Source organism: Electrophorus electricus, chromosome 20, assembly GCF_041902795.1.
Source record: "Electrophorus electricus isolate QZ-2024a chromosome 20, ASM4190279v1, whole genome shotgun sequence".
Classification (NCBI taxonomy): domain Eukaryota; kingdom Metazoa; phylum Chordata; class Actinopteri; order Gymnotiformes; family Gymnotidae; genus Electrophorus; species Electrophorus electricus.
Genome location: NC_137516.1, coordinates 7,427,225 through 7,451,887, shown reverse-complemented (window position 1 = coordinate 7,451,887; position 24,663 = coordinate 7,427,225). Strand labels below are relative to the sequence as shown.

The following is a 24,663-nucleotide window of genomic DNA, read 5'->3' as shown; positions in this document are numbered from 1 at the left end:
TTTATTACACAATCCATGTATTTATATCTTATTGTGTAAACTGTGGTAAAACCACTTGGCTTTACCTATCCATTGCTCTCCTGTGTCTATAGTCACTATACATCACACACATTGATTCCTACCCATGACACGTAGTCTAACACACTACAGTGTCCATGGTTAGGATCTGTGCTTGCTGCTACATAACCAGAGCGTACACTTCTCTGTCCTGCCTATTTTCTGGATTGTCTTGTGTATATCATTGTATTTACACAGGCTTTTTCTTCTTCTCCTCGCCTTCCCCTACTTACGCATGTATAACGTGTTTCATAATGCACAGCTGTAGAGCCTCCCCTAAGTGTTTCAGTATACAGTTCTCCCTGACATTTTACGCACATGGCCGAGACTCTCGAACCCTCGAAGATTTGACAACGTCCTTTCACAGAATTTATGATTATTTCCCTGTAAATAGTTGAAATACGTATACATTGAAATTCTTCTCAGCTAATCATGTTATTGACCTCATACATTGGAGACTTCAGCAACGAATTGCTAGATCTATGTTGCATTAGGTTGTTGGCCAGATGTGTGCGGGGATAAGCCACATGTTAGGCCTCAACCACTTGGAATGGATGAGATGCAACCATTGAGTGTAACCTAGACATTAACCTAGAGTTCACATAGATATAACCTAGAGTTCACACAGACATTAACCTAGAGTTCACATAGATATAATTTAGGGTTTGCATTGACATCACCTAGAATTCAAATATTTCACATTTGATACATTACTCTTTTAAACCACTGCAAAACAGATGGAGACAGGCCATTCGGGAGGAACAGGTAGTCAGACTCGAGTGTATGGGTTGTGATCCAAATCATCAGAACTATCACGTCTGTGTCAGGTATAAAATGCTCTGGAGTGTCATCTTTTATTAATGTGAGGTTAACCTCTCCTTCTATACATTAGGTAGCCACTAAACCACTAATGACTGATCAAAAATAGCCTCCTCTTGAGCTATATTATAATGGATGCCAGTTCTATGACTGTTAGCAATCATATCCGTCTACGGCCATAAAGCATTATAACTATCAATGATATTATTGCATCACCCTCCAATTACCAGTCATAGCTGAGGGAATCACCCAATTATCACAATGAGGGCTCGAGAGTCATAAGGGTCACAGAAATACCGACTGTACCGCAGACATTACACCGTAGCCTCGGACCTAGTGCCCCCACAAAGCCAGTTACCCCTACACCTCCGCTCCTAGTTACAGCAGTGCCGTGGCAGCCTGACTCTGACCTCCAGCGCATCTTAAAAACAGATTTCTGCGGCAATCTGAATGTCTTTTGCCGTATTCCGTGCACTGAAGCTACTCTCGGCCTAAGCAGAGGGCAGACGGTAGACACAGCACTTTTTCCCTCAGTGGATTGTATGGAAAGGATTTAAAGATTAAGAAGGAGCTGCACACTTAAGGGCCCTAAGCTGCTCATCAGTGTGCCTCACATTCACCCTTTGGGCCCTATGGAGGATTCTTTATGGGGCTATAGTTCCAGAGCGGTTTCCATGATTACGGCTGCTTCTCGCCACTCGAACTCTCTGTGCTGTTGCAAAAGAGTGATTTCCGTCTTTGAAAAGGAGTGAGTTGGGTGAGTGTGCTAGATAATGGAGACTTCTGTGAGGAACCAATGTTCCATGAGGTTTCCTCAGGAACTTCCAGCTTTAAACCGAACACGGGCTTCCTGTTTCTAGTCTGCACAGGTAACTGATACAAAGGCTGTAACACAGTGACATGGCAGGGTGTTCAGCAGTCTCAGTTTAGCATGCTGTAATGTACCCAACTAGACATATGAAGTTCAGAGTGAGTTTGTGATTTGGAAAATCAAGTGGCTGACAAACCTTTTCTCTTTGTTTTTTGTCGAATATTTTGCTGAGTATTCTTAAAAAGGCCTCCTGGAAGCAGAAGGTACTGCCATCTCTCTCTCTCTCCTTCCCATAAGTGATGAACAGCTGCTATTGTCTACTGAGGGTCAGCTGACATTCCTACAACCTGTGACACAGCTAGAGGTCTGTGGCTGCTACGGTCAGCGTCATTTTACGCTGCGATCATTTAATTTGCGCCGATGAAGTGGCAGGTTTGCGGCGGGAAGGAGTTACGATGGATTTAATAAATGGAGATACTGTGTATACCGTGTCTATTACCGGGCGTGTCGATAAGCTTGACAGGGTTCGTCCCCTCACGTAATTGGCTTACTCTCAGAGCCATTCACTGTATCACGGCATCACACAATAAACTTTGACTCAGCATTCTCCAAGAGGAGGCGTCCTTCAAGGAGGGTCGTCTGATCAGTCAGGTGTTCAGTCTGATCTATGGTTATCCTCAAGTAATGAACAAAACCTGCTCCTCATAGTGACACAATCAAGATAATAACAAAATAGATAATAATAAGGCAAAATCCAAGATTAAGTGATGTTCAATATCTAGTACCCAAACTTATCATTTATTTCCCCCCCTATGGAAATGAAAATGTATGCTTTTGTTTTTACTGGTTGCCAGATGAAGCATGGCACAGCCCTGCTGAATAAAGGAGCTGGGATTCTGTCATGCATGAAGCAGTATCTCACTGTTACCACCCTCAGTCTCTTTAATGCTTCCACCAGGCCACACTTCTGTAAATCAAACTGGGATGATTTGCACACTGGTAGTCTGTAGAGAGAAGCCATTAGGCCAGCCAGAACAATTTTTCACTGCTCTTGCATTAGATCTTCAGCAGCATGGCTTGCTTCAGCCACCTGAATTTTTCAGAATAAAAGTCTGAATCCAGTTAAGTACTGCTGGTTAAGAAATTTGCCATGTTGCATGCCATATAAATAATGACCTACCCTTACCATTGATTTAGGCATTGCTGGGTGTTTGTTTATCTCACTTTAGCTTTAGTTAGATAAATATCCCTGGTTTATTAAAATGAAATATATGAAAAGAAAAAAATATTTGGACTTTGAAAAAAAAAAAAAGTGCTCGAAAAAAGGAATGCATGATGTAAAAAAAATGACAAGATTTGATGTTGAGTGAAGTCTTCCTATTTATCTCAAATCAGATTGAAGATTTGGAGGTAGGTTACTTATTTACAAAGCACTACAGCATTAGTAAAAATCTTTGCTAAAACCTGTGTGAAATGAATAAACATCTTATGAATGTGAGTCCTCTTCTGAATTCCGGTGAGTTGTTTTAACTGCATGTAACTTGGAGAAGCAGATGTGACAGCTTGGGAGAAACTGTGAAAATCTATTATACTGAAAATGAGGAAGAAGCACACCAACTTCCCCAGCTCTCTCTCCATCATTCTGATAGTGGCCCCACCCTCTGATGCAAATGTGGTTTATTAACTAATCCAACATTGCAAGTTTAGCATAGTTTAAACCACCAAAATGCACAATAGTGATACTGTACATATAGATGTTGGTTTTGGCATGCGTATATCTCCTTTTTCTCTGAAATTCTCTTGCTATCACAGCATTCTGGCAAAACCTCTAAATCCTCTCCTGCACACACACCATGGTCATTTCTACATATTATGCATTCCATTATTTTTCTCAGTAATGGGCTGTTAAACTAACTGATTTTCCCACAGGCATGAAACTCCTCACAGTCTCATGGCTGATAACAATGATTTGCATGTATGTGTGTGTGTGTGTGTGTGTGTGTGTCTGCATCCCAGAGCATCCTGATGATTGTCATGATAGTCATTGTTATTCACATAACAGAATATGAGGGATAACTTCTTGTTTTTTAATTTCCTGTTCTGTTTACATCAACAGAATTCATAGTAAACAATTCGTTCCAATTTGACAGTTATTGTTGTAGCTCAAGCCTCTTCTGTTACCTCGCTGGCTTAATAATTAATCTCCCAGAATTAATTGACACAATGTTATATTCTTACCGAACGTAATTCCCACATACTGAAACTTTGCAGCGTTAATGATGCAATTTGCTTAACAACCAGCAGAGGTCACTCTTGGCTGCACAGATCCAAACTGTGTTGTGGCGCTTTCTGTGAACCCACATAATCGGTTGCAATCTAAACGACTAAAACAAGCCATGTTCCATTTTCATTGCAATAACCATCGCCATCAACCTACTCCTATGTCCAATCAAAAATCACCTTTCTGTATACAAACCTACCATTTGGTAACCTGTTCTTGATCCGTGTTTCATCGGTTACGTATTTACTATGTATTTCACATGTATTCTTTAATATATTCAGATTTATTTGTTGTTTAAAGTAACCTCCATTGTCTTTGGTTGTAATTCCGATGGTTTGTTTGTGAAATGTTCTACAGCAGCAGCTCGATTCAGTTCCGGGTGGTTTTGCTAATTACGGTTGTGTTGGAGAATGGAAAACACTAAACAGCGCAAGTCAATGGCTGACCCAACACCAAACACACACACACTCACAAACAAAAACAAAAAAAACCCTTTACCGTTACATCTACCATTGATGGTAATGGTTCATGGCTCACAAAAGTAAGTGAGATTTACGAGGCCAGGGCCTTGGCGGTCTTGCGCAGGCTTCTTTTGTGAATATGGCTGCCTGTGAAGAATAATGTCACTGCCGGCTGCTCTCATCTGATCCCGCCTTCTTAGCAATGGCGCGGTTCTCCAGTCTGATCCGAGCACCTCTGCTTAGACCGGCTTTCGGACTTTTCTCGTCAAAATCCCACTAGACGCCATCGCCCGGAGGAAGAATTCCGAGCCCTACTCTTCCAAAGGCTTTTGTGGCTTTTGTGTCGTCTCATGGAGATTTTCCTCGCCGCTGTCGCCCTTGGCTTGGTCATTAGGGGTCTAGACCCCCATGTTCACAAATCTGCTTTGCGGCCACTTATGTCGTTAAAGCTGAAATGCGTTCACTTTGTGTACGAGTCCCGTCGGTTACTTTAACCCGCACCAAGGCACACGGTCGAACGCACACACCGATCTATACGAGTGTCGGATTTATGGGACCCGTGACAGCATCGTGCGCTTGAAACACGGTACCTGCACCGAGCTCACAGTTCACACGCCGCGATTTGCATTCGCCTGAATCATTTACATACTGCAGTCTCATTGCACCTGTGCGCAAAGACTAAAAAAACCCGTGTCTGGTTTCCATGGCACTGGGTATCGGGGCGGGGGGAGCCAGGGTTGTCTCGGGCTGTAGTTAGCCGGCTCTCCAGTACCGGGCCACGGCCGGGTTTAATCAACCCACACGCCCCCTCCGCCCCGCCCCATTGAGTCCGCCCCCCACGGCACCCCGACGCACCCCGGTCTGGGGAGAGCGGGCCGTATCCGTTCGCGGTGGACAGCGTAACGCGCCGTTCCGTCAGGCCTCCGGTACACTGCAGGAAATTAATCACTCCGCGACTGTGCTCGCGGGCTCTGACTCACTGCTGAAAAATGGTGTTATTTTGTTCCTGGTGGTTTGATTACGACGTGCGCGCGCGCGCGCTCGCGTGTGTGTGTGTGTGTGAGAGAGAGAGAGAGAGAGAGAGAGAGAGAGAGAGAGATCATAAATGCGCATTTGGGATTGTGTACTCTCTCTCTCTTGTGGATTGATAATGTTACTGAAGAATGAAGTGAGTCTATTACACTCTCTCACATAAGAATTTGGATTAATGGTAGCCCAAAAGTGTACTACAATAAGGTCTGATATATTTTCGTATAATACATTACTACATACAACACACACCCATATGCATCTCTCTCTCTCTCTCTCTCTCTCTCTCTCTCTCTCTATTTTTCACTATATATAATCACAGCATGTACAGTATACATTATTAATAATAGATACTGTAGGTATGGTGGATGGACCAAAGAGAATACATGAAAAAGGACCATCGCTCTAAGTGTGAAGTAACAGCAACTCAAAGGCAGGTTTATAGGCCTCCAATACCCATTGCCGACTATTAAAGATGGTGGTTGAATCAGAGTGAAATGGGCGGCCATCTTGTGGTAGTCGTTACGTCTGAAGATTGTTCTGCGTGGTTATACAACAGCAAGGGAGCATGGCGTAATTGTTTAGGATCAGGTGTGCCCTATGGTGCAAACACTGCACCGCACATTACGTTGCTAATTGCTAATGTTAAAAGTGATTTTCTGTTCAAAACAATGCCCTGAAAATGTGGCAATAGTAGTTAGCAGGTTAACAGGTTTTCATTTTCGTGAAAAACCAGTTGAAATAGCCTGTATAAATCTTGGGCTGGTCATAAAAGATTTGAAATGTAGCACTGAAGAGCTGGAGAATCTGCCCATCTGAGAGCTATTGGTTGGCGAGCCATTCTTGTCATCCGGGGCTGCTGGTTTCCTGAACTGAACTTTAATTGAGATTGATTCTTCTCATTAATAATGCAGTTCTTTCAGGTGCCAGTGATGAATACGCTGCGTTTCCTCCGGCCCGCAGGTTTGCCTCTGACTCGTTTAAAGAATTGCGGTTTAATTGTTCCCGAGGATCCGAATGGGGGGGTGGGTGTGATTCATCGCATTGTTCCCGTCAGGGAAAAAAAAAAAAAGCATCGCGAAATGTAGAGCGGCAGGGCCGAACGGCGTTCGGGGCTTTTTTGCTGTCCTCACGCATGTGAGAGCGAGTGGGCAGCTGAGGACGCCATCCGCCAGCTGGTGCCTCTCGAGAAGCGTGTAGCGTGCGTACATGTCCATGTGGCCACAACGCTGTCCAGTAAAGCACGTGTGCTGATTGGCTCAGCTGGCACTCCTGCAGGTTCGGACGGGCTCTGATAGGATTGCTGCTGAAACTGGGTTGATTTGACTGGTCGAGGGGTCTTGCGTAGATTGGCTGTGATTGATGAGGTGAGACAAAACAAAGTCAGCTCGCGGCTGAGTTGTGCTAAGGCATGACAGATGGGACAATCCTTGATACAGAAACAGAAAGCCTTAATCATTGCTAAAGTCGTGGTTTAAAATATTAGAACTCATGGGAGAGTGGTAGTAGAACTCCATTGCATTTCAATTCATTAGTTTAAAATAATATGTCAGGATTATGATTGATGTCTACACAATGACAACAGTATTTTATAAAGCCACATGATTATGTGATTCCCTTTTAACCAGTAAGGTCCAAAATAGAATTAGGAACCAATGAAGTGTATGTGTTTTGTGTGTTCAGAGAGAAAATGAATGTGAGCGAGAGAGAACAGTCAATATCTTATCAACTCACACTGCCATTCTCTTGGGGTACTGCCACCATCATTCCCCAGACACAAATAAGCATGTGTGTGTGTGTGTACACACATGTGCCACACACATGCAGCACAAGGACAGCTTTTGGGGACAGAAGGCGACATTGTCAGTGGATCATGGAGCTTTAGTGGATTTGCTATGATTGTCAGTGCAACTCTGCTCAAACTAGCTCCCAGTGCTCAACCCCATATCCCCTGCTGACACCAGAACAAACACCGCGGACAAATGGACCTCTTCATTGTCCCGCTGATTGGTGTTCTTGTTTCACATGAATTATAACACTGGCTCCATGGTGGCAGAGCCAGAATGAGAGAGTATGTATTTGCACAGAGTGACTGACAGTTGCTTATTGATCACATTTGTGCTCTCCTAAGTGGCCAGAAAACACAAATCCTCGTAGCTTTGTGGCCCTGCATGGATACCATTCAAGTTGATTCATTATAGGAAAACCTTCACTTTCTATGTTTATATAAGTACACATCACCTGAAGCATTATAGATTTGACAAAATGTATTGAGATACTTGAGAATGAACTCAGTAGTGCACAGAAGATGGAGGCAGGGAGGTAGGAGGCGGTGACTAGGACATAGGGGGCGGAGACTGAGAAGTAGTGGGAGGAGTAGTGGGAGGAGTAGGGGGAGGTGTTGAAAGCAAATTGATCTGAACTGATCCAGATTGAGGTACCATGTATAAACCCTGTTTCATCCTATATCAGTGAGTAACCTGGTTTTGAGCTAAGGGCAGGTTTTAACTCCAGGCTTTATTTATTATTATAATATATTTTAAAAGGCACAGTAGCCTATACCACTATGGTAGCCTGTACAGCTATAGAGGAGTTGTACCTAATAAACTGGCAGCTCAATATATATTCAGGGTTTGAGGCTAGTGAAAAATGCAGAGTGGATATTCTCAGATAGTACAAATCCAGGAAAAAAAACTGTTCAGTATCTGTAATCTGTTACACCACTACAAGTATCAGTAATCTGTAATCTGGTTACAGTCTCACAGCTTTGATCAATAATTGACAGAACTTATAGATGCCATTAGCTCTTGGTTTTTGTTCCTGGTATATTTACACTACATTTTGAACAAGAAGAAATTGACATTCCAGTATGAACCTCTATGCAATTCGTGAGGCAGGTGCAATGCATGTGAGACTATCAACTGTTTATCATTTACGAATATACTGTCGTTCCTTTGTGACTTTTCTGGAGAAAGCGTTGCTCTGAAAGTATGTCCCCCACCCATGGAGTTAGTGTGCAATCACCAGCATGCAACTTCCACATGTACTTTGTAAGGAATTCTAGATATTCTGTACCCACCTTAGAATCCTATAAGCGCCCTGGTATTTTCCAAGAAGTGCACACCACAAACTCTTTTTCCATTAATTAGCATCATGTGTAGCACGCTAGTTTTGCTTGATTGTTTTCTTCAACGTGGTCCGCATGAGATGTGGAAGACAACTTCCTGTCATTACTGACTATTACTGTCATTACTGATCCATAGAAGCCAAGTCTCATAAAAATAATTAAGCCAGATGGTGAGGTGAAATGTTGGGTCTGCATTTTTAATGCACTAAAGTTTTAGCTATTGGAACTCATTACAGAGGGGTTTCATGCTGTCTATACCAGAGTATCCAGCTGTGGTCCTGAAGAACTGAGTCTACTTTGATAATTGCCATGTTAAAACACTATGCATTGACATCATTAGTTAATTACCAGGTTGAGTTGGTGTGTTTGAGTAGTGATTTCAAGTTGTGCCAGCCTCTGGCCTCTGTCTGATTTTTGACTATGAAAATTGCCTACAACTGCCCAGATCTAGCGTGGTGTGATGTTGGCTTTATATCTTTCACATGATTGAGACATATTTCATATATCATAATATTTACTGCTTTTACATGTCCACTTTCACACCTTTCTCACTTTGTACTTGGCACATACAGATCTTCTGCTATATAAACATGATGTATATGTTTTAATATGAAATACAGTGTACAGTGGATTTAGGAAGAACTCAAACCCATTTACTTGTTGTACACTCTGTTGTGTTGTGGATTTGAATATGAATGGATATAATTGCCATTTTTACCCATCAGTCTACATTTAATCACCCAGAATGATGACGTGACAAAATGTTTCAAGAAAGTTTTGAAAATTCATTAAATATCAAAACTGAAACCTTGTATTCACAAAAGTATTCAGACCCATTATTCAGTGCTTTGTAGAAACCCCTTTGGCAGCAATTACAGCTACATCTCTCCTTGGATACATCTGTACAGTCTTTGCACATCTGGATTTGGGCACTTTACTGCATTTCTTCATGGCAGATCCGCTCGAGTTCCAACAGACTGGATGGTGAAAATCTGTAAACCGCCATCTTATGGGCAGATGTTTGATGGGGTTTAAGTCTGGGCATCGGCTCGGCCACTCAAGGACTTTCAGAGACTCCAGGGTGTTATTCTGGCTGCATGCTTTGGGTCATTGTAGTGCTCAGTGTTGAACTGGGCCCCCAGTCTGGGTCTGCGTGCGCTCTGCAGGAGGTTTTCTTCAAGGATAGTTTCTATATTTGGTTGCATCCATCCAGCCCTCATTTGTTACCAGTCTTCCTGGTGCCTACTGCTGATAGACATCCCCATAACAAGATACTGCCACTGCCATGCTTCACCGTTGGGAGGATATTAGCCAGGTGATGTGCAGTGCCTGTGATTTACCATACGTTGTGCTTACTGTTCTGCCCAAAAAGTTCAATTTTCCTCTTATCTTGCCGGAGAGTCTTTTTCCACATGTTGCCATGCCTTTACATGCCTTTTAGCAAACCCCAAGTAAGCTGTGATATGCCTGTTACTCAACATTGGCTTCCATGGCTTGCCACCCTGTCCATTAAAAGCCTGATTAATGGAATTCTATAGAGATGGATGTCCATCCAATAAATTTTCTGCACCTTTGGAGCACTTTTAGCGTAAATGGGAGATTTCAGTCTTTGTTATTTAATTAATTTTCAAAACACTCTAAAACCATGTATTTCATAATTAAGTGTAGGCTGACAGGGAAAATGACAATTATATTCATTCAAATTCATATTCACAACACAATGGAGTGCGCAACAAGTAAATGAGTCTGCATACTTTCTGAGTCCATTGTATGCATATATATGAATCAATGTGTGTGTGTGTGTGTGTGTGTGTGTGTGTGTGTGTGTGTGTGCGTGCTTGTGTGTACACAGAATTTGCATTAGATGATTGCATCTAGGAATGTTGATGCTGTCTCTTTTCCACAAATATATATTTATTCTCTCTTGTTCTTTTTTCTATTTCTCTCTCTCTCTCTTGCTCTCTCTCTCTCTTTCTCTCTCTCTCTCACACCCTCTCCCTCTCTCTCTGTCTCTGTCACACACACATACACCTACCAATACACACCATGGATATCTGATGATACTATTGAGAAAGAAATCTCAGAAATGAAAATGGGCATTTGACCTTTTTCGTCGAAAGCTGACCCGGTGGAGAGTGGCTCGCTCAAACACACTGCACAAAATCCTTGGACGTCTCTGTTTTAGCTTTCTTTTATATTTCACTGCTCCTCTGTTTAATTTATATGCCTCTTACGATGGCCATTAATAGTACCGTGTGCAGTCTGGTATGTGTGTGTGTGTGTGTGTGTGTGTGTGTGTGTGTGTGTGTGTGTGTGTGTGTGTGTGTGTCTGTGCATGTTTGTGTTTGTGTGTATGTTTGCGGTTGGGGGGGGTGTTGTGGGGCATCTGACGGATAATAACAGGATGGTTTGCTGTGGACCAGTTAAAGTGTTTAAGCTAGCCAAATGAAATAACATGGCTTAAACACACATGCTGTTATCCAAGCACAGTACGGCTGACGCTGGAAACCAACTGGTGGGTTCAGAAGTGAGCTTTGGCTGTGTTTAGACGCAACATTTCCACCATGTGTTGTCTAATGGCAAAATCAACCGAAAATCACTTATTATGCGTGCGCTATGCATTTAACCGTTACTGTTACACAATTACATAACCAATGAAATAGCAAATCGCACTGACGTCAGCTGCTAAACCCAACCTAAGACATGATTCACCAGCATTACGGTTCTGTTTCTGCAGCCTGTGGGACTTGTTTGGGTATACCATACCAGCTGTGGTTGTCCACCATTGTAAGATGGTAAATAGAGATCTTAACGAAAGGTGTATCAGAACGCACTTGCAGGCGCTTATAGGCTAGGGCTCGTTTCTGAGATCGGAACTGCTGTGCAGTGCTCTGCGTGGAGAACAGACTCTGCGATGTCATCTGCATGCAGGGTAGGGTGTGGGAGCATTTCAGTTAAAGCCGGGGTCAATTTCGGCCGCCTCGCTGGCTGAACTCATTAGAGCGAACTCTCCTCGGGTGAATTAGCCGGGCTTTATAAGTTTGTCTAGCGATAGTCTCATTTGGTTTGGAGCAAGGTGCGGATTCCTCCTCTCACCCACTACTCCTTAGAGGGGGCGAGCCGCTAAGACGAGGGGGAAAGTGTAACGTAAGCTTTTTTTTAATGAATCGTTTTGTCTCTCTACTAACCTTTCAGTTTAATCTCCTCGAGTGTGTGTGTGTGTTTGTCTGTGTGCATATGTGCTAAATGGTGTGTGAGTGATGTGTAGTTTTGAAGTGTTTTTGAATTTTCTTCTTTTATGTTGGGTAAAAGAGTTCATGCATCTTTATAACACACTCACACACACACACACACACACACACACACACACACACACACACACACACACCTTCATAAGCAGAGTGTCTGGACACACACAGATGTGCCAAGGAGATGCTCCTTGACTGTCTGATTGTGTTTGTGGAATAAAATCATGTATGACATTCCTCTCCCAATTCCAGCCATCCATCACTAACACTAACCCCACAAGGCTTGAATTAAGAGCCGCGAGAGCCAGGCACACAAATCAGCTTGACCACTGAGAACTCAGATGAACAAAGCCATAGAGATATAGTTCAGACGAGTCACCTGAGTCAGTTCAGACAAGTTAAATGAATCAGATCAGAGGAGTGAACTGAATCAGATGAGCCGATCAATTTGATGCCTACACGGGGAATCAAATTCCCTTTGGAAGAATATGGATATGAATGCGTGCACTGAAGGGATCAAAATTGGGAGCACCAAAAATCAAAATATAAGGTGTGTAGGTGTGGGTGTGTTGCTGTTCCTGCTGATTCAATGAAAGGACCAAACAGTGTTCTGTATATTGCATTCCATTTCCCTCTCTCGTTCAAGATTCATCCATTTTCTGTGAAACAACACCAGTCTACTAGATTCACAGTCATTATTTTGCATTTAGCCAGTGTGCGTCAGAGAACAAGGAAACGGAGGAAGTGATCTCTTTTCCATCCGGCACTCATGGTGTGCTCTTTGTTTTCTGACGTGTTTATTGTTAGTTGCAGCAGCAGCCTTGAGACACTCTTTGTGACTCCGCGTGTGCGCGAGTGTGTGTGTCAGTGCGTGTGTGTCTACGCATGTGTGTGCGCACACCCACGCTTGTGCGCATGTGTGAAGACTGTCCTTTGCAGCTGAGGACCCAGCAGTACTTGTTGATAGCAAGCAATATCTAGGGTGACACTTTCTCCATCTCGTCCCCGTGGCCCACAGAGGCGACCGCCGTGTCTTCCGCTGCAGATGTCATCTCCTGAGCTCATAGCTCACGGTCAACACCGTTACTCTGCTGCTGTTGTCTTGACACAGTCAAAGGTGCAATGAAGAGTTTGATATTGATTGTAAACAGCACACCTCCTAGGCTAGAGAAACTAAGGTGTGAGAACGTGTGATCACAAAATGCAGATGTGAGTCTTTTAGTTTGGTGAGCAGCCACTTTGGATATTTTTAATGTAGGCTTTGGATTCCAGTGTCTCTTATTTCATATTTATTATTTTATGATTCTTGAATTTAATTTTGTTTCTCCTGCTTCTTGTTTACTTATGTAATCATGGCCCAACACAGTGAGAACTTAAACATAAGCCTTCATGTTGGCTTCTGATAGCTGTAAAAGTTATTTCTATTACTGTTGATTTAATATACAATACTTGATTTTAAACTATATTACCAAATTACTCCATTCTTTATAATTTAGTACAATTTTAAGCACAACTGCTAGGGTTTTATGGTAAGATTAATATATTGTTTGCACTGGGTTCATTACTATGAATTACCAGCAACACTGACTCTAGAAACACTGCTAACATGGTTGATCATATACACCGTCTATAATTAATCCATAGTGGTTTAAGACACAAAAAGTGTCCTCATCTGTGGGTGGGTCATGACTAACAACACAGATGACCAAGTAGATTTGGTGGGTAGGAGCTCCATGTGTTCGTTTAACTGGCTAGTTAACTCTGCTATTGTTTTCAAAGTGTGGAGTATGTTACTGCAATTAAGAAAAAGTTGAGGGTAATAAAAGGTTTTAGGATGTATTGAAGAAATCTTTTAAGACTTTTGAGGCTACGTTTGTAGTCTTGAAGTGGTAGCTGTCAATTGTCATAGTCCATTCATTAACCGAGTAATGCTACGCTAACGGACTGCTCAGCCAACTCCCAAACACTCTCCTTAAAAATGGGAATGTTGGGGGAATGTTGGAGTCTGGCTCCCCATGTCACCAAGCTGATTAATAAAGTATCAACTCCAAGCTGTCTGCTCTTTCCAATCAAATGTCAAAGCCTTAGAGGTGTTTTAACCATTATGGTTCCTGTGATTCTTGAAAACCAGTAAGTGGGAAAGTGGGTCACCTCTGACGCCTATGTCCCGTGGCCATTGTCTTCATCCTGCCTTAATCAGTTTTGGAGCGTTGCCTCGTTCTTGTTCGCTTAGATGACATTTTGTGTTAAACTCTGCGCTCAGCAAGAGTGGCTGCTTTAAGGAGGTGATGGTATTCATCACTGGCGTGGTGTTCCATGTCCCTCTGATCCTCTCCGTTTGGAGCTGGGATCGTTTGCTCCTCTCCACAGCCATCTCATTCTGCCAGTGGCGGGCTTGCCTTCCGTATTCCTTTGTCATTGTCGAGGTTTTTTCATGCTGTCACGATTGAAGTTAAGATGGTGTTGATTAGCCTGGCTTTGGTGTCCATGGGGAGTTTGGCTATAGCAGGAAACTCTTGTTTATCTATTTCTAGATTCTAGATCTCTTTCTCATCAGGCTTCTCTGAAGTGGTTGCCCTGCCCAGACCACTGAACTCAGGTAGCTGATCAGATCCGCTTGTCAGCGATGGATTGTTCAGGCTCATGAATTTCTCCCTAATTTCTCTTTCTAGATATGCTTGTTTAAGTACGTAAGTAGAGCTAATACATTTTCTTAGCCAATGCAGAGTCACGGAAAGACATAACAAAGTGCACAAACTTCCAAAACATGTTACATGCTTCTTTGAAATGGTCCAATAGCTTTTTAAATACCAGACTGAAAAATATCTTATTTATATGTCTCTATAGCGTAATGTTCACAAAAAAGTCTAAAGTCTGAATGGAATCTATACTGTAATCATAGATGGTGGCATTGCATAAAAGTGAACTCTGATAGTCTGATTTTAGACATTTGTGATGTCCTAGATAGTATCTATCAAAATCATTACATAAGACAGAGATTGCCAAAATGAACAGTTTAATAATACATTCAGGTAGCATCAAAAGCTGCCCACTGCACAAATTCACTTCAGGAAGCTTAGCACCAGAAAGTGAGTGTCAAAGTGCACCCTATCCCAACATGTGCATGTAGATAGAAAGATAGCAAGCTAGAGAGAGAGAGAGAGAGAGAGAGAGAGAGAGAGTGCGTGTGTGTGTGTGTGTGTGTGTGTGTGTGTGTGTGTATTGTTGACCTCTGAGGGAAAATGGTTATGTCATAGCAGCATACAGTATAAGCACAGATGACACAGCAAACCCCAAATCCAACAAAGACACAAAGTTGCCAGACGGTACGTAGTAATCAGGCACACTGGCAGGCTTTATGGCGGTAAAGTGTAGAATTATTGCATTCAAGCGGCGCTGTCTAGTGATTACGCTCGAACGTCACAGTGCAGAACAAAGTGACAGTCGAAAATCAAGTTCTGATCAAAGGCCAATAGAAAGATGAAACGAATAAATACTACGGCCAGTCCGAGCAGGGAACGCAGACGTGTGTGTCCTGTGGCTATACACTGTCCTGAGAATTGCTCGAGAAGCGCATCTGGCACAGAGCGGATGTCTCAAAGAGCTTGATGGGGATTGGTGTGAATGACCTTCAGTACGGCTTCCTCCCACTGGTTCGTTTGATGCTTCCTCTGCACGCTTCCCTCCTCCCCGAAGGTGATGTGCGGTTTGGTCAGGCAGCAACAGAGGGGATGAGAGGAACTCTCCATTATTATTATCCGTTTTCCGCTATCCCCAACTAGCAGCTTCAAAAATGTGCGAGGATGCACAAGCATCTTTATGAAGAACCCTGTAGGGGCCTTATCCGTGACAGACAGGAATAATTTGGGGGTTTAGATTAATTTGCATCATCTTTGTTGTTGTTACTGTTGTTTTTGTTGTTTACCCCTGATTTTCATGTGCAGTATTTACTGTATTAGTTGTCATCAGCCTAATGGCTGACCGAATCATCAAACTGCCCTGTAGTTCATCAGAAGGTCCAGACTGGCCTAATGGCTGACCGAATCATCAAACTGCCCTGTAGTTCATCAGAAGGTCCAGACTGGCCTAATGGCTGACCGAATCATCAAACTGCCCTGTAGTTCATCAGAAGGTCCAGACTGGCCTAATGGCTGACCGAATCATCAAACTGCCCTGTAGTTCATCAGAAGATCCAGGACAATTCAGGACTGTTTCTGAGCTCTTACACAGTAAGTTTCATAGTTACTGGGACAGGGTAAGGTCAAGTTTTTTAGTTGTATAGAGTTGATCTTGTGGCAAAGGTGAGGAAAAACCCAATTTTTCCATAGATTGCCATCAAGGTTAAAACAACATAAAGACTTCAGGCAGACTGCAGACCACAGGCAACAAAAATGTAACTCCTGAGCCATTAAATGTTCACTAGTTTTATATGATGTTCAGCAAGACGGTGTTATTCAGTATCCCCGACTGTGTTTTCATTTTTTTAAGGAACGTGTAATTTAGTTGAATGTAAATTGGGCATAACGTTATTTGTCTTACACTTAATTTACTATATAACTAATCACACTTAAACAAGAATATGAGCAGAATTGCCAAACATAAATGCTTCGTTTTTGGCATAGAAATGTCTTCTGTCCAGATTTGGCCCTCGCCGCACCTGATATGATGGAGCTGGCCTCCCTCATTTTACAGGTCAATAAAAGTCTAAAGGATTCCACCACACACATGCCCTCGATCTGTCTGTCCATTAACTGTCTAGACAAAGATTTTTCCATGACCTTTAGACCCTTGTAGTGCGTCCCCACAGGACGGCGGCTGTCCGAGGCTCGGCGTCCCCCATTCCTCCAGACCGCCTCGCCGCGCTTCTTCGGTTTTCATCAGCATGTTTGTCATCTCGACTTTGTTTCTGTGGAGAGGTTAATAAACAAACAGCGGCTCATCGTGGGAGCTCGTCGTCGTCTTGGATGAATCTCGAAGGGGAACAGCATGTGGTTTCTTCTAGCAGAGAGCCTGGGAGGGTGCTCGGGTGATAGCAGTGTCTGCAGCTTGCTCTTGATTAGGGGGGGTTTATCAATTTCTAATTTTTATCTGCAGTGTTTGAGAGAAATCAAAATCCTTCCAGTGTTTGTTGTGTTCTCTTGTGTTTATGTGTATTCATGTTGTGTTTGTTGTGCTCTCTCTCTCTCTCTCTCTCTCTCTCTCTCTCTCTCTCTCTTTTCTCTCTCTTTCTTTCCCTTCCACATTAAAACCTGCTATGATCTGTTGGCCTTTCAGAATGTTGATACCATGTTAGCTCCAGGTTTGTGTGCTGAGGGTTACCGAATTGGAGGGCTGACTGGTCCTTTGCCTTAACAGGTTTGGTGGACATTCAGGACCAAATCAGATCTTGGGTAAATCTGGAACCTTTAAAGACCCTCTAGAGCCAAATGTATATGAGTTAACGTCCAAACGAATCCAACCTCCTACTGGAGGTCCACTTCTACTGTTGTGGCTGTTTGACCGAAAAGTCTTCGATTCTGTTGCATTAGAGTTGATGAGAAACCTGGGTGTAAGCAGACTGAATTTCAGATGTGATGTATTGCTTGGCCCCTTTTAAAAGACGTGGAGTCTGGGAATGTGACGGGTATAGCACTGATCTGTTTGTGTAGCCATACACTCTGGTGCTGGACAGATGAGGGCCATGCTGGTATTATAAAACTCACTTCAATAACCTCATATTCATAAAGACCACTTGTCATTCAACTACAAATGTCCAGAACTGCATAAGAACTACTGTAGGTGCCCCCCCGCCTCTCTCTCTCCCTCTCTCCTGCTCTCTCTCTCTCTCTACCTCTCTCTCTCTCTCTCTCTCTCTCTCTCTCCTGCTCTCTCTCTCCCTCTCTCCTGCTCTCTCTCTCTCTCTCTCTCTACCTCTCTCTCTCTCTCTCTCTCTCTCCCTCTCTCCTGCTCTCTCTCTCTCTCTCTCTGCCTCTCTCTCTCTCTCTCTGCCTCTCTCTCTCTCTCTCCCTCTCTGCCTCTCTCTCTCTCTCTCTCTCTCTCTGCCTCTCTCTCTCTCTCTCCCTCTCTGTACTCCTCCTACACTCTTCATGCTCATCTCTTTTATCAAGCTCTTTTTGCGCTTTATTATATCCCATCTCCCCTTCTCTCTCTCTCTCTCTCTCTCTTTCTCTTACTCTCTCTCTTTCTCTCTTTTTCTCTGAGCCCCCTTGTGATTCTAATTAAAGTCAGTCATCTCATCCATGATTGGCTGAGAGCAGATGACTCACACCTACAGGGGTTTTAGAGGTGGGGGGGGGTTTGCTCTGTCTCTCTCTCTCTCTCTCTCTCTCTCTCTCTCTCTCATTCTCTCTCTTTTAGAGAATGCACTCTCTCTTCCCCTCTCCTGTTCGCATACACACGCGCACGCACGCACACCCTCGCTCTCTCCCGACAAACACGAGCCGAGGGAAGAAACCGGAGGGGGGAAAAAAAGAAAAAGACCCAGAAGTAAAGCAAGCCCTCCGCGTCTGCTCGGCGGGGTCCAGAGAAGAGGAAGAGTCCAGCCATCTCGTCCAGCTCTCTGTCTCTGAGCCCCACTGTAGCTCAGCGAGCAGCAGAGAGACCCACGGCGAGCGTGCGCGGAGAAAGAGGTGTGGGGGAAAAACAGAGAGGCGTAGAGGTGAGTGTCTCAGACCGCTGCATGTCTCGGATTTGGGGGGGTTTGGGGGGGTAAGTGGTGGTGGTGGGTGTGGGAGGTGTGGGATACGGAGCGAGCGCACGCATCTGCTGTGAACCCAGCATGCTCCTCAGCCCGCGTACGTCCGTGAGGAGTTGGGGGATGAGCTGGAGTGATGAGCAGGCTTTAGGATGTGCTCCTCGGAGCGGTGCGGACGAGGAGGTGCTACACAGCGCAGGGCTGCTCCTGGCTTGCTGTGACATTCAACTGGTTGTCGAGATGGGAGTGTCTAGAAATGTCCAGAAAGTTTGCTGCGGAGCTACAGTGGCGCAGTTACTGTTTAGTCACTAAGTAATGCAGAGTAAGTGTGCGTATGCGTGCGCGTGCCATGTGCGAGTGTGTGTTTGTGTGTGTTTGTGTGTGTTTTTGTGTGCGTTTGTGTGTGTGTGTCTGTGTGTGTATGTGTGTGTGTGTGTGTGTGTGTGTGCGTGTTTGTTTGCACATTTATATTTGTTTGTGTCTGTATGTTTGTGTGTGTGTGTGTTTAGTACATCCGTACGCATGAGTGTGTATGTGGAGTGTCCATAGTCGTGTGGGGGACGGCAATCAAGACAGTGCAGTGTGTGTTAGGGTGTGTGTTGGAAGCAAATGTTTCTAAGAACATTGGAAGCAAATGTCATAGCTACATGTTTATACATTTTGGTGGTGGGGAGCAAGTGTGTGTGTTTTTTAGTCCGTGTGCATGCAACTGACCGCGTGCGCTTCGTTACGGTTATGTGTGTGTGTGTGTGTGTGTGTCTATGAGCCTTGTTCAAAGCCTTCTCTGCTCTGTCGGAGCGTGGGTGGAAACTGAGAGATCTTTCTGCCTGTGATTGTGTGTGTGCGCGCGCGCGTGCGTGCGTGCGCGCGTGTGCGTGTGTGTGTGTGTGTGTGTGTGCGTGTGTGTGTGAAAGAAAGAGGGAGTGACAGATCTCTGAAAGAACAGTTGAGAGGGATGAGCTTTCTCTCCTCCTCAGCCCTCCCCTCTGCCTGCCCGAGGGGCAGCTACCTGCCTGCTGCCCGCACGCGTTTCCCCGTCTTTCCCTTCCATTCCGAGCCCTCGGCTGTCGGCAGAGAAACACATAATACGCCATTAAGAGACTTGAGACGTAGGAGACCAAATGCCAGGCAGAAACGCGTTTAATGAAGAGACAGAGTCGCGGGCACGCGTATGTGCGTGTGTGCGTGTGTGCGTGTGTGTGTGTGTGTGTGTGTGTGTGTGTGCGTGTGTGTGGCGGGGGAGCTTATTACTCTGTTCATATGTCTTGTGCATACATTATGTAACATATTGTATGTAATTTGAAGTGACGTTTCAGAAATAGTGGGGATTTTACAGCATAAATTAAATATTCCTGATTGTGTGACAGGCACAGGCAGACATGCATCATCATAAGTAGTTTACAATGTCATATAAATTTTGTTTATTCATTTATTTATTTGTAATCCGCGTGGTTTATACAATGAGAAGGGATGACATGGAATGTTTAAAGGATGTTAAGGATTTTCTCTCTCAATCACACACACACACACACACACACACACACACACACACACACACACACCACCACCACCATCCCAATAACTGCCATGCAGATAGAGCAGCTACAGATTTCAGTGGCAGTTTGGAGTTAACGACACGCACCTGAGGTCTCAAGGGTCCTGTTTCTCAGCTCCAGATCTGATTGGCTGAGCTGGTTATAATGAGCTCTACTAGGATCAAACCTGTGAATTATGGAGATTTTCTGACCTCGCTATCGCACACACACCCTCACAACTTTGCACATGCACATACACTGTGGTTGCACACACACACACACACACACACACACCCCACACATTTGTCATTTTTCCTGTTAACATGAAGCAAATATGAAACAGTAATTTATTCATCTGATGCTACATTTCCAGACTTCAGTTTCAAGCTAATGATGTCATCCCCAGTGCCAGGTTCCTCTGTATAATGGCACTGCATGAAAATGGTTGAAATACATATTTATGACAAACACAATCAACTATAAACAAATGGAGAAAATGGAGTGTGTGTGTGTGTGTGTGTGTGTGTGTGTGTGTGTGTGTGTGTGTGTGTGTGCGTGTGTTTATGGGTGGTTGCATCAGCAACACAGACTCATCTATTTTAGCTAGGGGCATGAACCATATATACCACAGGAATTAGGTGCACCCCCCCCCACACACACACACATTTTTAGCTTTTCTCCAATAATTAAACTGTTCAGTATTTACTGTATTATGTATAAGTGAGAGAGGTTTATCACATAGACATTCCCATGGCTACCCAGCATTCTCTCCTACCATCCTTTCACATACTAACCCTTCTGCTACACCTACACACACACACACACACACACTCCGAGCTCTTCAAGCTTATCAGAGTTCCATCGGCTTATATTTAGCGTGTTGGTGAGGGGAGTCAGGGGGGCGTCATTGTAAGAGAGGAGAAAGATGCATTGTTCTGTCCCCCGGTTTCTGAGTTTCTGTCAGTCTTTTGAGATGTTGATGCTGGATGCTAGCCCACTGTGAAATTGCATCATGCTTGGGTGGGCTGTGTGGAACCACTAGTGCCCACCTAGGTCTCTCTGTATCTGCTTATGTCTGTTTATATCGGCCTATAACTGTTTGTATATGCTCAGGGCTGCTTATATCTGTCTATATCTGCCTTTATCTGCCCTTATCTGTCTGTCTGCCTATAACTAACTATACCTCTCTATATCTGCTTTTATCTGTCTGTCTGCCTATAACTAACTATACCTGTCTATGTCTGCTTTTATCTGTGTCTGCCTATAACTAACTATACCTATCTTTGTCTGCTTTTATCTGTCTGTCTGCCTATAACTAACTATACCTCTCTATATCTGCCTTTATCTGTCTGTCTGTCTATAACTAACTATATTTCTCTGGGTCTGCTTTTATCTGTCTGTCTGCCTATAACTAACTATACCTGTCTATGTCCGCCTTTATCTGTCTGGTTCTGGGTGTCTCTTCCATCTATCTGGTATGCACATTATAGACAAGCTCCTGGCAAAACCTGTTCTGTTTCATTGAATCAGCACTAGCTGTGGGCAAATTTCAGTATGCCATCAATATACCATCTATATACCCCATGAATATACCATCAATATACCCCATCAATATACCTTCAATGTACTATCAATGTGGCATCAATTCTGCCATCAGTACCCTTGGGATAAGTGAAGAATTCTGAAAGCCACTGATATCGTTTAATTCTATAGACATTCTGCAATTGCACGTAGCAACATGGAACAGCAAGTTGTGATTAAAATAGCATATGTAATACTACATACACACAACTACATATTAATAACTACAACAAAGAATAATTCTTTAAGGGTGAAGTATAGCATTAAATTAGGACAGAAATGAACAAACCCTCAACATTGCCCCAGTCTGTACATGCCACATGTTTAATATTAATTGTGTGATTTACACATGTTCCAAATATTGATTAAAATTGGTGTAATAGTATAAATATTTAGGTCTTACCAAAATACTTGCAGATGCTTGCAAGGTGCCAAATGTTTGTGTATGCAGAACTATACCACATCCCTAACACACACACACACACAGTATATAGCGCACACCTGCCCTTTGTGTGCGACAGCGGAAGCCTCATCTCCCAGTGATAACGCCATTACAGCAAGACCTCTGACAAGGGGAGCGTCTCAGCAGCATGGCGTTTCTTGGCGAGTAACGCCACTTCGCCATCCAGGCGGATAAATGCGTGCGGAGGAACGCAAGATGCCATCTCAGAGTTCGCTCGCCGCGACAACCACGGAAGGCACAGAGGACGGCCCCGATCGGCCCTGCTGGCCGCCTCCGAGCTGGGAGGAGCAGGGAGATGTCTTTCCTTCTAACCGTCCGTCTCTGGGTATGTCTGCTCTCTGGCGAAGCGTGGGAACAGACCGATTCAAGGGGGAAGCCTCTGTCTGCGCCACGTAGTGGCTCCCCTACCCGCAGCTACCACATCGGCCCGCCCGCTCGGCCAGGGTTAGGAACCCGGGCCATAATCTTCGGGAGTCTTCGGGAGAATTCGAGCGAGCTTCTGACAGAATTCCCAAGTGGGCTTCAAAGTGACACAGGACATGCCTAAAGAGCGAAGCTCTGTAGACAGGTGGAAGGTATTAGCTACAAACTATGAGCCAAATTAGTAGAGTGCACACACACACACACACACACACACACACATCCGCAAATGCTCAGAGGACACAGAGAGCAAATCCAGAAATGGCCGCCAGATGAAGATTTTTTTTTTTTTTCCAGCTTGGACAGCTAACAGCTGCAGGCACATTGGAGAGAGAGAGAGAGAGAGCGAGAGAGAGAGAGCGAGAGAGAGAGCGAGAGAGAGAGAGCGAGAGAGAGCGAGAGAGAGAGAGAGAGAGAGAGAGAGAGAGAGCGAGAGAGAGAGAGAGGGGGGCACCATGAGCGGAGAGTTGTTTTGCCAAGCTGCCCCACTGGTGGTAAATTAGGGTGTAATGAAGGTTGTGTATCCCTCTCTTCCTCTCTCACTGTCTCCTTCTCTTTGTTGTGGTTGCCAGCAAGCTCCAGCTCTTGGCAAACCACTGTGCATACAGGCTAACCCTGCATAGCCTAATACACGAGCACGTCATCAGACCGAGCAACAGGCCGAGGGACGCAGACGCTCGCGTGTTGTGCCGGGAAGGACGCAGTCCGTACACGCGAACATTAGACCAGTAATTGTCGTTTCATCCTTTGTTTGTTGGAGTCGCAACATTGATATCGTCTAGCCCCCAATCTGGTGATGGTGTCTGGATGCCAAATCATGCCGCCCAATTATGCAAAGTGACCTTATGGCAAGTCTAAGGTCAGATGGAGCAACTCTATAACCAAACATTGGCTGACCAGGGAAATGGAACAGTTGTGCGGTGGAGCAAAGCTGGTCCCGGTGCGTTAGGCGAGGCCTGTCCCCATCTCTGTGTGTTTGTGTGTGTGTGTGTGTGTGTGTGTGTGTGTGTGTGAAGGGGGTGCGTCTGTGCACATTGTATATGCCCATGTGTGCATATGCCCATGATTGTCCTTCAGGTTTCCTGTAGTTCTCTTGAATGATGTCAAGGCTTAGACAGCACCTCTCTCTCAGGTGACATTTACAGTGTGGTGTATGTATAGAACCTGCCTGACCTTTGGTGCTGAGAGATAAAGCCCCATCGGATTGGATTTGATACATAATACATGAACAGGTCAGATGGCCATCTCACTACTGTAACACTGGCTTCAGGTCAGTTACTGCAGAAGTTGCTCAGTGTCTGTTGAGTGTCCACTCTCCTGTCTCTTCGAGTTCTACATCCTGTAGCGCTGAGGGAGAGGTGTGACAGTAACACGATAACCTTCCTGTTCTCGCCTACATTTCCCATCTGTCCCTCCTCTCCAGCCATCTGGCCCTTCCTGGACTAATTGGCCAATCAGCTATTCCGGTGAGAAGGACTTGTAGATTGTTTGTACAATGTAACCAATTTGGTACTTTTGCCTAAATATCAGTTTATTAATGTAGAGAACATTTATTGTAATGGAAGGCAAATGTCTTAGTGTACATCATTATTTTGGAACAATGGCTGACATTTTCTGACAGATACCAGTTAAGGCTTTACTGAAACATTATGGGAGTTTAATAAATATTATGTGTAATATTTATGACAATTAATTCACCAAAATGTCCCATGGTGTTGTTTTCATCTTAAATATTAAATGTTGAAACCATACATAAAAAGATGGAATGGTGTAGTGTGTGTGTGTGTGTGTGTGTGTGTGTGTGTATGTGAGATCATGCTGTATTCTTCCTGTAGCACAGACTTGATGTTCTCGCAGTAATTACCATTACAGAAGGACGCTAAGGTCACTCATGATTCAGAGACGTAGGACCGAAGAAAATGAGGAATTCTGAACTTATGACCAGAGATGTGATGACATTCATGACAACTGTAGTGATGATTAAAACATTAAATGATTAATGGGCTTGTTGGCCAGACTACATTGTACGTGACCTTTTGGTAGACATTTTCCATCAGAAACCCACTTTTACTTTGGGATGATGCTTCCTATAAACATCCCTTTAAACGAAGCTCATTCTTCACTTCATTTTCTTCAT

The 24,663-nt window shown here is 44.1% G+C and overlaps 1 protein-coding gene across 3 annotated transcripts in view; it reads left to right on the top strand.

Moving 5' to 3' along the window:
- The first annotated feature begins 18,141 nt into the window (after positions 1 to 18,141).
- The window catches only part of prickle2a (prickle homolog 2a), a 34,145-nt gene continuing 27,623 nt past the window's right edge, over positions 18,142 to 24,663 (top strand). Inside the window, exon 1 of one of the 3 annotated variants that reach the window (XM_081703436.1) lies at positions 18,142 to 18,491. The gene's annotated coding sequence lies outside the window, so the exon portion shown is untranslated. The remainder of the gene's footprint in view (positions 18,492 to 24,663) is intronic. The other 2 variants (XM_035536350.2, XM_081703437.1) reach the window with 2 other exon arrangements.